The sequence below is a fragment of the Apis cerana genome, linkage group LG8, assembly GCF_029169275.1.
Source record: "Apis cerana isolate GH-2021 linkage group LG8, AcerK_1.0, whole genome shotgun sequence".
Taxonomy (NCBI): Eukaryota; Metazoa; Arthropoda; class Insecta; order Hymenoptera; family Apidae; genus Apis; species Apis cerana.
The window spans coordinates 8,319,983-8,332,089 of NC_083859.1; the positions used below are offsets into that span (position 1 = coordinate 8,319,983).

Sequence of the window (12,107 nt, forward strand, 5' to 3'; positions counted from 1 at the left end):
TTAATATTTTTTTTTTTTTTATTCCCTCTGCGTCCCATCGATCTCTATCGCTCTATCCTCCATCTCGATGATGGCACGATGATATCTCTCGTACCCTTGTGTCGTAGATACGCATCGTGCGCGCGCGTGCACATGTCGTCTTTCGAGGTCGATTCATTTTCCTCGCATGTATTACAGGGTGGAAGGTTTAAAGTTTCGCGGAACTGGATCCAATATCAATTTGCTCTCGAGTTGGAGGAAGGAGGGAGGGGGGATCGAGGAAAGCGTACGTACTACGAAACAACCGTTCCACATAGCCGATTTAGTGGAGGGTGCTTCGACGAAACTGAAGTTCGAAGCCGCCGAGGGTATAAAACCGCGAGTGTACGAGAGTAAACGTGGCAACTATGTCGCATCGATGCCTCGACGAAACATTCGTGGCGCGCAGAGTCGCTTCGCGAATTTATTATACGGTCAATAATAATATACAAATAAACGAAGAGGAAATTGCGAATTATTCAAAAATCATAGTCGATCATCGAAATGATGGTATTAATTTAAATTCAAATGTATATTTCGTGTATTTGACGTAAATTAAAAACTGCTATATAATATATAAGAGACTTTATAATTAACCTCTATCTAGGATCTTGGTGTGCGATGCTTTATCGAGGCAATAATATTTTTACGTTCTCCATTGATGTTCTCTGTGAGACGGATTATATCTCTCTTATACGGATCTCAATATCGTGGAAGCTGCTTAATTTAATTAGCAAAACTATCGACTCGATCTTCCCTTTTAACATCTTTGTATAATCCCTTTCTCCTCGATAATTGTCCTCGTGGCACGTAAATACGCGTAACGAGAAAGCTCCACCTTAATTCAATTAGAAAAATTTAATCATAAGTTAAATATATATACAATATATATTTAACATAGCTAATTGAAATTGCGAAATCAATCATATGCAGGATAGCGTGGAAAGAAAAAGAAAAAATGGAAACATTTACACGACATTTTCTAATAAAATGCATTAAAGTAAACGTTATTCGTGGAACTCGATAAAACGGCTAGCAAAGCAGAGATTGTTTCCATAAGGAGGTATAGAACGTAAGAGGAGAGAGTACGACAAGCGCACGGACAAGAATATGAATAGTCGGTATAATTTGAAGTAGCCCCCGAACCCTTGCCACGACGTCCTTGGCACCCTCCAGAGAAACGTTCCTCTCTTCTGTGTAACACGTACACGGATAGGGGCTGAGGCGGAGAGAGTTTTAGCTGGAACGCAACCGAGCGGCAGTTGTGCAACGCCACACTTACCTAATATGCGCAATTCACGAGGTAAGGCCGGAATAAAACCGGGACAAAGCTCGCCTTTAAGCATTCTTTTCTGATTCCGAATGCCTTCCCTAAGTAGAATATTCCAAGGGGTAACCTTGCCTCACTCGGTTACGCGTCTCGAGTAAAATGATATATTTCTTTATCTTCGCGTTTCCTTTATCGCCTACTATCTCTTCCACCTCCTTTGCGCCCTTCTTTTCACACCGTTCACGCCAATAAAACCCAATGGAGGAGAATTTTTCCCCTCGGATACGACTCGGTTAAATTTTCCAACTTAACCCGACTTAAACACTTTGCCTCGCCCGAGAACAGGTTAAGCGAGTAGATATCGTGTTTCTTTTACTATGCGCTCCTCGTTTCTTTCTTTCTCGTTCTCATTCGGCTAATAGAAGGCTATGGAGGGGAAAGAGAGAGAAAGGGAGAGAGAAAAAGAATCTTCTCTGGATACGACAAATTTTCCAGCTTAACCTAACTTAAATTTGCTTCGATGGAATAGGTTGAGTGATTCGAGTAGTTATCGCGTTCCATGCCTTTTATTTTGCATTCCTTGCGTCGCTCTCTTCTCGGCTAATAAAAGGCAATGGTGGAGAAGGAAAAAGAGAATCGACAAATTTTCCTTGCTTGACTAGGTTAAGTGGATTTCGAGTAGATATCGCGTTCCGTGTCTTTTATTCTTGGTATCTCTTTGTTCTCGCTATTTGGCCGATAAAAAGAGAGAGAGAGACAGAGAGAGAGAGAACAGAATTTTCTTTAAATACAACAAACCTAACCTAATCCAACTGCTTCACTCGGTTAAATACTTCGAGGTTCGAGTAGATGTATTTCTTTACTTTCTTTCTTTCTCTCTCTTTCTCCCGTTTCCTTTATCGTGCTCTATCTCTGTCTATTTCCTTTGCATCTTTCCATTCGATTAATAAAAAAAAGTTACAGAGAAGAAACAAAAACAGAATTTTCTTTTAAATACAACGAACTTAACCTAATCCAATTGCTTCATTCGATTAAATACTCGGCTCGATCTCTATCTTATTTTGCATCTTTCTATTCTTAGTATTCATTATTAATAATAGGTTATGGAAAAGAGACAAAAAAAAATTTTTCTTCTTTTCGATAGAAAAGATTTTTCAATTTCTTTTATCATTCTTTCGTCTTTGTATTGAAAAAATTACCACTTAGAGATTTAAATATTTTACACGCAAACAATTGTGATTAAAGTGCTTCAATCACGAAAGTTTTAGTTTTATTTAAAGACAATTTCAATCAATTTGGCAATTTTAATGATAAATCGTTCTTTGCTACATTCTTTATCGTATCCTGCCTCCTCTATTACATTATTCTTTGCATCCTTCTTCCTATTTGGTATAACAAGCTACGGAGGAGAAACAAAAAAAAAAACTTTGCTTCGGATACAGGGCAAGCATTAACCTCACGACTGACCATGCTCTCCCTACAAAGGATATTGATTTTCCAACGTTTAAGTTCTTGCCTGTCCCGTGTGTCGCTTCTCATGATAATTCACGGATTGATAGATACGCGTTTGGACCGTTCATCGATCACGTGTTTTTCAATGGAAAAATTTCACGGATCCCTCTTATTGGTTCAATGTATCGTTATAAAAATTGACAATTGAATATTTATGATTTTCTTTTCTTCTTTTTCTTTTTTCTTTTTTTTTTTTTTAGAATATAAATTAACAGTTTCTAAGCAACGTATGCTTTTCGATAACTAAATATAATTAATAATACATAAATCAAAAATGATATAAATAAAAAAACTCTTCCTCCTGTGGAAGAGTATTGAAATATACTCCAGTATCTTTAATTTCTGTTCTTCAAACAGAATTAACAAAATCTATTCATTACGTTCTATCATACGATCTTCGTGCAGAAGAATTACACGTTCTAATCAGATTACATTACACATAGCTCGATGATTGAAAATTGGCCAATGGATCATTTTCCATTCTATTTCATCCAGCGGATAAATGTCGTCGTGAGGCGTGTCGTTCCATCGAATCTGGAAGAAAAAAAAATCTGACATAAATATCCTGGAAAATCAATCGATTGATGCGGAGCAATTAATCAAGTCGGGCCACTGACAAAATGATGGTTCATAGAAGGGTTTTCAGCGTTCTTGTCTCGAGCAAGATCCGCGAGATTGAAATGGCAGAGCGCCAGTTCTAATTTATTGGCCTTGTAGGTACTTTTAATACATGAACTTTTGGCCGATTTTTGGCCCGGAAAAAGGGGACGAAGGGTGTCTTCTCTTCTGTCGAGAACACACACCGGATGCTTCCCCCTCCTCCCAAAGCCGTTTCCACCTTTCACCAATTTCCACCCCTTGCATATCCCACAGCCAATCGCACCAGTCCTCGTTTACGCAAATTCTGTTAATTCGCAGTATTGAAATCAATGACAATGTTTAATTTATGCGAAATATACATACGATTATATGGAAATTCACACAAGATGGAACGAAATCAATCCTCGAACCGTGTTATTTTTCTTTTTCTCCTAAAATGTATCTTCTGTAATGCTATGATTCGGATAGAGCAAAATTTTGAATTATATGAGAAAACGTGCTTTTGAGAAAATTAATATCCATATAATTCGTTATGTAAAATAGATACTACAGTTAATCCTTACCTTGGAATATTTCCATTTTTTTTTCATCCGATTGAAATCATATTTCTCAAGATGAGTTTTGTCTCTATTATTGACACGATAGGCGTATACATGATTTATTGATGTATCACAAATCGTCACGTTTGATTGGATAAATGCATTCACCGAATTTTGCTGGTTTCGTCGTGGGCCTCGAAACGCATTTCTGTTTTTTGGCGCAAATTGAGTAGTTGAACGTTGAATCGAGATAACCGGTCGTGACGAACGAGCACTGTTAAACTCGTAGAGTTCATTAGATTGTCCACTGTACGAAAACAGAGAGAGACGAATTTTACGTTAAAGCTCGTTGTTATGTTGTGTTCACTTGTTGTTTATTGGTAATTATCTGTTTGATAATCAATGTGATAATTAATTGTTTATTATTCCACGCTACTATTAACTACTATGCTACTCGACTCGATTAATATCTACAGCAAAGTTGTTTTTTAACTCGTTGAAAAAGTAACTGATTAAAAATAAAGTTACTTTGAGTGATTAATTACTGAAAAATGATAATTTATTCAAGTAACTGTTATAGTTGATCCGCTTTTCATATAATCTTGATTATTCGACATTACAATTATTTGCAATTATTATTACATGTTTTACAACAATAAAAATTATGGAAGTAACTTTATTCAACTTTATTCATTACTGGGCTCCGCGTGATTGACTAGTGTTTTTTAGTAGTCAGTATGTTGTTTGAAAGTACTGAAGGAATCTCCTGTTTACGGATGATTTGCAATATTTTTGGGACACCTCGTATAAAAGTGATGGGAAAAATTTAATAGTTGAAGTTACGAATAAAGTTACTTTGATAATTTATTGTTCAAAATATAATAATAATCAGGAATAATCGTAGTGCCAAACAGTCAAGTTGGGTAATTACTTAAGGCAACTTTATTCGAAATTTTTAACTAGTTACTTTTTCAACTCTGTCTATTAAATGCAGAAAGATACGAAATGTCTGAAGTATAGTATAATATTAATATATTTATGAAACATCTTTGAAAAGGATAATAAAATAAAAAGGAAAGTTGGTATGAATATTTACAAACTTAAACTACTTGATAAATAATCCTCAATCGACATTTTTTTGTACACCAACTTTTGTTCTGAGAATCGACTCTCCAAAGATATCTCAGGAATATATTATTGTATTTATTTATGGAATTGTATTTATGGAATAAAATAAAATTGGAGAAACTTCATTTCTTTAATCATAAAAATTTTGCAGAAAAATCCAAGCTTCTTGAAGGTTGTTGCTATTATTTTCAATTGAAGATGAATCCTTTATTTATCTTAACGTAATTACACTGCCACATCTTGTTTAATTCAAAAGCAGTGTCTCTTTTATCATGGTAATCATTTATATCGTTTCTTCAATCCTTTCGTCATGCCACATATATACGTGATGTACTAGTTGCTTTCTGCTACCCAGTGTGACGTGTATTGACGCATTTCAATCTTCTTTGAAATACTTCTGTAATACAAAACGATGAATTATCGTTAATCTTACGTTATTTTCGATTATTTTAAAACTTTCTTTTCTATTTGCAAAAATTGCACGTATCTATCTACTTATCATGAAGTTTACCCTATGAACAACAGTGACTTTTTTCTCTAAATGATGGTAACTGAGAAAACAACTAGATCTAGTTCCATTGTTAAATAATCTTAATCCGATCACCATTAAATAAAATAGATAAATATATAAATAAAATAATAAATATATATATAGATATTTCGCAAAATAGTACACAATTTCGTATAATAATACTCTATAAAAATTTGTATTTACGATTATTGATCATTATCATTATGAATTTACACGTAAAATATTTCGCGATATATATCATACAGCGATTTACAAGTATTTTAAATAACTCGTTTACCTGCATAAAAATCCGCAATCCAGCTATCATCAGACTTCGAGGCACGATCGACGAGAATCACGCCATGGTTTATCGAGCGCGATGGCGTGGGCGTGCAATTCTGAAAATTACAAATTATACACAACGGCACAGAAAGCACGCGTGTTAATTTCCCTCGAATGGCGACAGGTTGCGCTTCGCGTTCTTCGTTTCTCGAATCGTCGACGATAGAGAAAAACCGTTGCGCCTGGCGGCTATTAATTTCCGCTGGAAATTACACGCGCGAAATCGTGAATTCATAACACGTGTTTGATACATGTGCAGGCGATGCGTCTTTGCCGGTGGTGGATAAACGCGGTTAATTTTCATGGGTGGCTCAGATAAGAAGGATGATAATTAACGTCCGATTATTATTACTATTATTACTATTATTATTATTATTATTATTATTGTATCTGGGCCGAGGATATTTCCTATTAAAATGCGTTTAATTATCGTTGCGGTCGCGTTATTGTTTAAAGAGTGTTGAATAAATTTTGGAAGATAAATTCTAAACGCGGTAAAACTGAGTATACAGGATGTTTAGAGAAACTTTTAAGTGGAAAATTTAAGAAATATTTTAAAGAACGTTGAAATATTTCAATAACGGAAAATATGTCTTGTTATTTAAAATGTTGATGTATTTTAAATATAAACTTGGTAGAAAATATACTTAAAAAACACAGAATTGTATAAATGAGATTTTAGAGGATCAATATTGATCTCTATGATCATCCATCAAATTCAGAGGAACAAGAAAAAGAAAATTTCACCAACGTTTCTAACCTACAACGATGAAGAAAATTTAATAGTTGAAGTTAAAGTACGAATAAAGTTACTTCGATAATTTATCGTTCAAAACGTAATAATAATCGCGAATAATTAATTATATAATGCCAAACTAGTGATTAAACTACTTTATTCGAAATTCTTTTAACTTTAGCTACTTTTTCAACGGGTTAAAAATTAAAACGGCCAACTCTGCTAATTACAAATTACAAATTATCCATAAGAACAAGATGAAAAACAAAGAAGGAAAAATATCGCATTAAAAGTTTCCCTTTTTTAATTATTCGCGAGAGAGAAAGAGAGGGGATATTCTTACGCGAGCAAATATAGATCAAACTCTCGCTTCTTGGAAGTTCAGTGATCCTCGTCGAGCCCAATAACCACCTATCTCCCTCTCACCAACTTGTTATTATCTCTGCATCTCTTTCTCTCGCGTCTCCGTCCAACCAACTCTTCTTTTAATCGTCCACGCGTCGAATCCGCTTCGTATTTCGGAAGGAATAACTCTATCCAAAGAACTCGAACCTCGTCGAAAGAAGAGGGGCGGGGACTGTTACGATATCGGTTAATGGAGCGATGCCTTCGGGGAAGCTAGATATTATCGTCACTTCGACCCCGTTAGATTTATTTCCACGCGTCGCCCCTTTCAAGCAGAATAAGCACATTTACCCTCCTCCGCGAACGAGGATTTCAGAATTCACCCTCTTCTCTCTCTCTCTCTGCCCGTGCCCGACATCCAACCCTCCAACGACTCTAATCGCGCAAATAACGTTACTCCTGTCCCCCCCCCCCTCCCCCCACCCGAACAAATCGATTCGAGCTACCGATCGCCTGTTCCCGTTTCTTCGTCGCTTTCCCTCGAATCAACCGACAGCTGATACTCTAACCGGCCCTTGAATCGATATCGAACCTAATAATCCACCACGGAGCTCTTCCTCCTTCTTTCTATTCGTTCACTATTCGAAAGAAAGGAAAGAAAGTCTTGTTACATTGGTCATCGAGGTTTCACGATGAATGGGGAAGGAGGAGGGGAGGGTATCTGGTTCGTTTAAAGGGAGTGGGAAGAAAGATTCGAGGATTATAAATTGAGGATAGGTAATTTTTGATTCAACGTGCATGGAAGATGATATTAATTGTCGGGTAACTGGGAGGAAGTTTGAGAGATTCTTTTTTTTTTTTGTGGAAGGAAAATACGAGAAATGTGGAAAATAAATTTTTGCTCCATCGAGATAGAGTGGATACGAATTCCATTTATATGGAAATTTTATATATTGTGGCTGATTGCTCGAAAGCCTAGCCGAGCTTCTATTATCTGAACTATCTGTGTAATCTAATTAGAAATTATATATTATTGAATTTGAAACAATAGAAGAATTAATTCATCGAGCATTAGATATTATAGACTAGCAAAATTATTTCTAAATATTGTAAAATATTGTAAAACATTCGAATTGAATATCTGAACGAAATTAATTGGATGAAAACAGGTTGATTATTTATATGTGCTTATCAGCTTCATAAAAACATCTCCATGTATCCTTTTTATAAATGTTACGATTTTATGATATGGAAAAATCTTCGTTTATTTTTATTTTTTGCGCCAAAATTCGCAATATATCGATGAAGATGAAAAAAAACTCGACAAAAAAAAGATAGATATGCTCGTTGGTTAAAATTTGCCGGCATGTGCTCGTGTGTGCTCTCCCGGATGGATTCGATGATCGATTCTCAAACTATTCGCTGGCTAGGCATCATAACGCTTGCTGATAGCTAGGGAATATTTAAAGTGGTTATCGCGTGCATATGGTGTTATGCGTATATCTATCCAGCTAAAGATCGATCGACAAATTAGAAAATCTAATTTACTGGACACGGGTAAGAGAAAAGTCCGTAATTAACATTTCCTCGATACATTTTGATATTCTTTCTAACGAGATGTACGTTTCGTAAAATTTTTGCGCATATCGTTCGACGATGAATAATTATTTCGCTTCGAAATCGAGCAAAATTTTTCGGAAATGATGCGATCGAATACGCGGTCACGATGAATTACTCAACAATCTCTCTGGCGTGCTAATTATACCCGCATGCGTCACTCCGCGTAATTTCCTGATGTATGTCGACATCCATCGATTCACCTTCACCTGTAAATCTCTGGAAAAGATATGTCTTTTTTATTATTTCTTTTTCTTTTTTTGCTTTTGATTGCAATCATAGATAAAAAAGAGACTATTTCGAATTGGAGATAATTCATAGAAAAGGGGATGATGATAATCTAAGAATGTATGCGCGTAATCAAGTTCTACCATGGAAGATGTAATCAATGTTCTAATGCAGGCTCGAACGACAAGGAATTTTCATCGACTTATAATAAATTACGAATCCTTGCTTAACAAACGTATTTTCATTTTACTTAATAAATTTAAAATTATTTGAAACGATCTCTAAAAGTGATTTTCTATATTATCTATATTATCCGTAGTTTTTTAAAAATAAAAATGACATTGCATATATGACTATATGACTATATTTGAAACTAAAGAATTCTAGTGTCTGGATATACATATGGCTATTGTTAATCCGAGTGATGCCGAATCATGACGATTATTGCCGAATGGTTACGATACTATTCGGCTTTATTCGGTTCCGATCGTGACCACATATGACATGTGACCATTCGAATGTACAAATTTATCTAATGTTTATTTTCCTGTTGTTGTCAAATTGTTGCTTAAATAAACTGGAAAAATCCAATTATAGAAACTCTATTTCCTATATATTTAACTCGTATTTGTTATTTCTCATTTTTATCTCCAATAAGAGAAACGAAAAGAAATAACGAGGAAATTCGTGACGCGTAACTGATCCAACTAAGCGAGAAATATCGCGTATCGTTCTAATATCGGACCAATGGGTGCAATAAACGAAAACTCTGGGCGACATGTATTCGTCGGCCATGATACGGCATGTTCCCGCATGACTAAAACGCAATATCGAGTTAGCGCGTGCCGCTGACTTGCAGCAAATGGAAACGAATGAGGGATCAAAGAAAAAAGAGTTATTGCAACGCGACGCGACACGAGACGAAACACGATCGTTTAAGGATGCGTCGAGCACACCATTTCGACAAAAAAAATATATATACATGTTTTTCTTTTTATTCTGCATGTTTTTAAAAAACATCGAGAGACAAGAAGTCTAAGATTCTTAAATATCCTTTTTACGGGATGAACATTTATAAAATTTTTAAAGAAATTTCTGCGAAATCATATTCAAAGTTTGAGCGGTGTTAGCAGACTGAACTCAATTAACATTTTTTAAAGAAACTTTTGTCTTCTTTGAGAATCCTCTGACTCGGTGTTTTCCCCATCTTTCTTGGGACTTCCTTTATGGGCATTAATTAACTCGCGTTACGAAAGTGGCGTTGTCACCTTTTGAAACGTTCAAAGGGCAAGCCTCCTCAAACGAATTTTCCGTTGAAAAGAGAACACGATTTTATCGAGTGATAACTGTATTAATCTTAAACGTTTAATTTTTTTTAAATCAATTAAGATGGATTGATTTTCGATAATTGAAAAAATAGTTGAAACTAAAAATGTAACGAAATTCAAAATGATCATGCATATTGATAGCAACATTTCTGTATTGAATACATATACGAATACAAAAGAAAAGATTAGTACATGGATAAAATTTTTTTATTTTTCAATTTTTTGGAAAACTTTATTATTTGCCAAGGAAAATCTGCATAATATATCCACCGTATTCCTTTATTGGAATACATAGATTTCCAACTCAATTAATAGTAACAGTAAGATAGTACGATTAAAAATCTATTTACTTGCTCAGATTGAAATGAGATCCAAATCTATCTATCTAATTTTCAATATTATAACGCCTAGATTCACATTATTCGCATCGAATCTATCAATGTGACAGGAAGGGAGAATTTTTCTTTAACAAATGAAAAAGTTTCCCAATAATCTGATATCTTTTTATCGGACAGATCGATTAATTTTAATTATTTATCCCTCCCTTCTCTTCCAAAAAAAGGAAAAAGAAGAAAAAGAGGAAACGTTGGTAAAGTTTCATCAAGTAGCCACGCCAAACTCGATCGGCGTAAAATAATTACTTTAAAAGTTGGAAAGGGGACAAGACGAGAGAAAGAGAGATCCCGAGCGTACATGCCCGAGCATTTAATGAGCTTCAAGATTTCTCAAAGAGGCCATGGCTAAAGATCTGCCCTACTAAAATTAATGAGTTTGCATCGGCTAACAAGGTGGTAACACTCGTTTGTAATTGAACGTTGATATCGAAGATGTGCGTTGTTAAGGATATCAAGACACCGAGGTTGAAGCACGTACGAGCAACCGAACAACTCGATGCGAATCAAGAGAGCCTGTTCCTTGTCGAGAGGGCCGATTTACGATTAATTATCCGTTAAGTTAAAAACTTTATATAGGTTAATGCACGATGTCTTTTTCTTTTTCTCTTAGAATTTGATGGATTCGATGATCACGATGCCATTAATTGAATTTTTATTTATTGTCAATCGTCGACCTTCTGACAGATTTATAAAAAATTGACTCCATCAAAATATCTCGAAAAACTAATAGTCATATTTGGAATTATTTTCATTCGTCTAATTATTACAGTTTTCTTTCAATTTTAAATATCTTATATTAGTATCATTTTAATGAATCATAACCTATTCTCATAAAAATATCGCTGTATTTTCTATCTGACTATTCTTACCTCTTTTAAGATGTTTTAATCCAAAAAAGAAACTGCACCAAATTATTATAAAACTTAATAATCCATTCTCGATATGTTCAACAAAAGAATCACTAATTTACACAACAAATTCACTTATTTCATTTTCTTGCCAAACAGCGAAATCTCGTGTATCGTTTGAAAAATGCGATACAGCGCCTCTCGCGGCGTTTACACAAGCAGACGAACGAACGAACGAACGAACTAGCGAAGAAGTGTTCCGGAAGTAGGCGCCTCGACACGACACGGATCTTCCATTCGTCGAACAACCATTATCGATAGTTTCGAAACTTCCTCCGCCAACTACTTTGCTCCATTTCCCCACATATATACACATACACGTACGCGTGGTGACACGAGGGAAAATTATTTCTAATTGGTTCCTAATAATCTTCCCGATACATGCTTCCGGCGTGGACTCGGAGCGGGAGATTCGAAAGGAGGAGATGCTTCGCATTCTCTTCCTTCTTTTATCCCTCCAAGTTTTCCACCGGGGAGAACTTAATTTAATCCCTTAATCCTCTGATATCCGTCCATCACGTTTAAGCCGTCTTATCCGATCCACGGTTTTTTTTTTTTTGTTTCGCGCATTCGAAGAATAATTTCAACGGTAAGGCGAGCTTTGAACGAACTAAACATTAATCTCGTTCC

At 35.3% G+C, this 12,107-nt stretch overlaps 1 protein-coding gene and 1 long non-coding RNA gene across 51 annotated transcripts in view; one reads left to right on the forward strand and one right to left on the reverse strand.

Annotated features, from left to right (window-relative positions):
* Window positions 1–12,107, forward strand: part of LOC107996428 (disintegrin and metalloproteinase domain-containing protein 11) — a 78,472-nt gene that overhangs the window by 7,926 nt on the left and 58,439 nt on the right. The window lies entirely within an intron of this gene.
* On the reverse strand, window positions 2,952–11,983 carry LOC107996429 (uncharacterized). 9 transcript variants are annotated; one of them, XR_001765801.3, is made up of 6 exons: window positions 11,439–11,983; window positions 5,877–5,976; window positions 3,964–5,464; window positions 3,764–3,831; window positions 3,418–3,704; window positions 2,952–3,334 (listed from the first exon to the last, which is right to left on the reverse strand). It is a non-coding gene; the product is annotated as an uncharacterized LOC107996429 (long non-coding RNA). The 9 variants fall into 9 exon arrangements; XR_001765800.3 differs by having other exon boundaries at window positions 3,418–3,688; window positions 3,764–3,853; XR_001765798.3 differs by having other exon boundaries at window positions 3,764–3,853.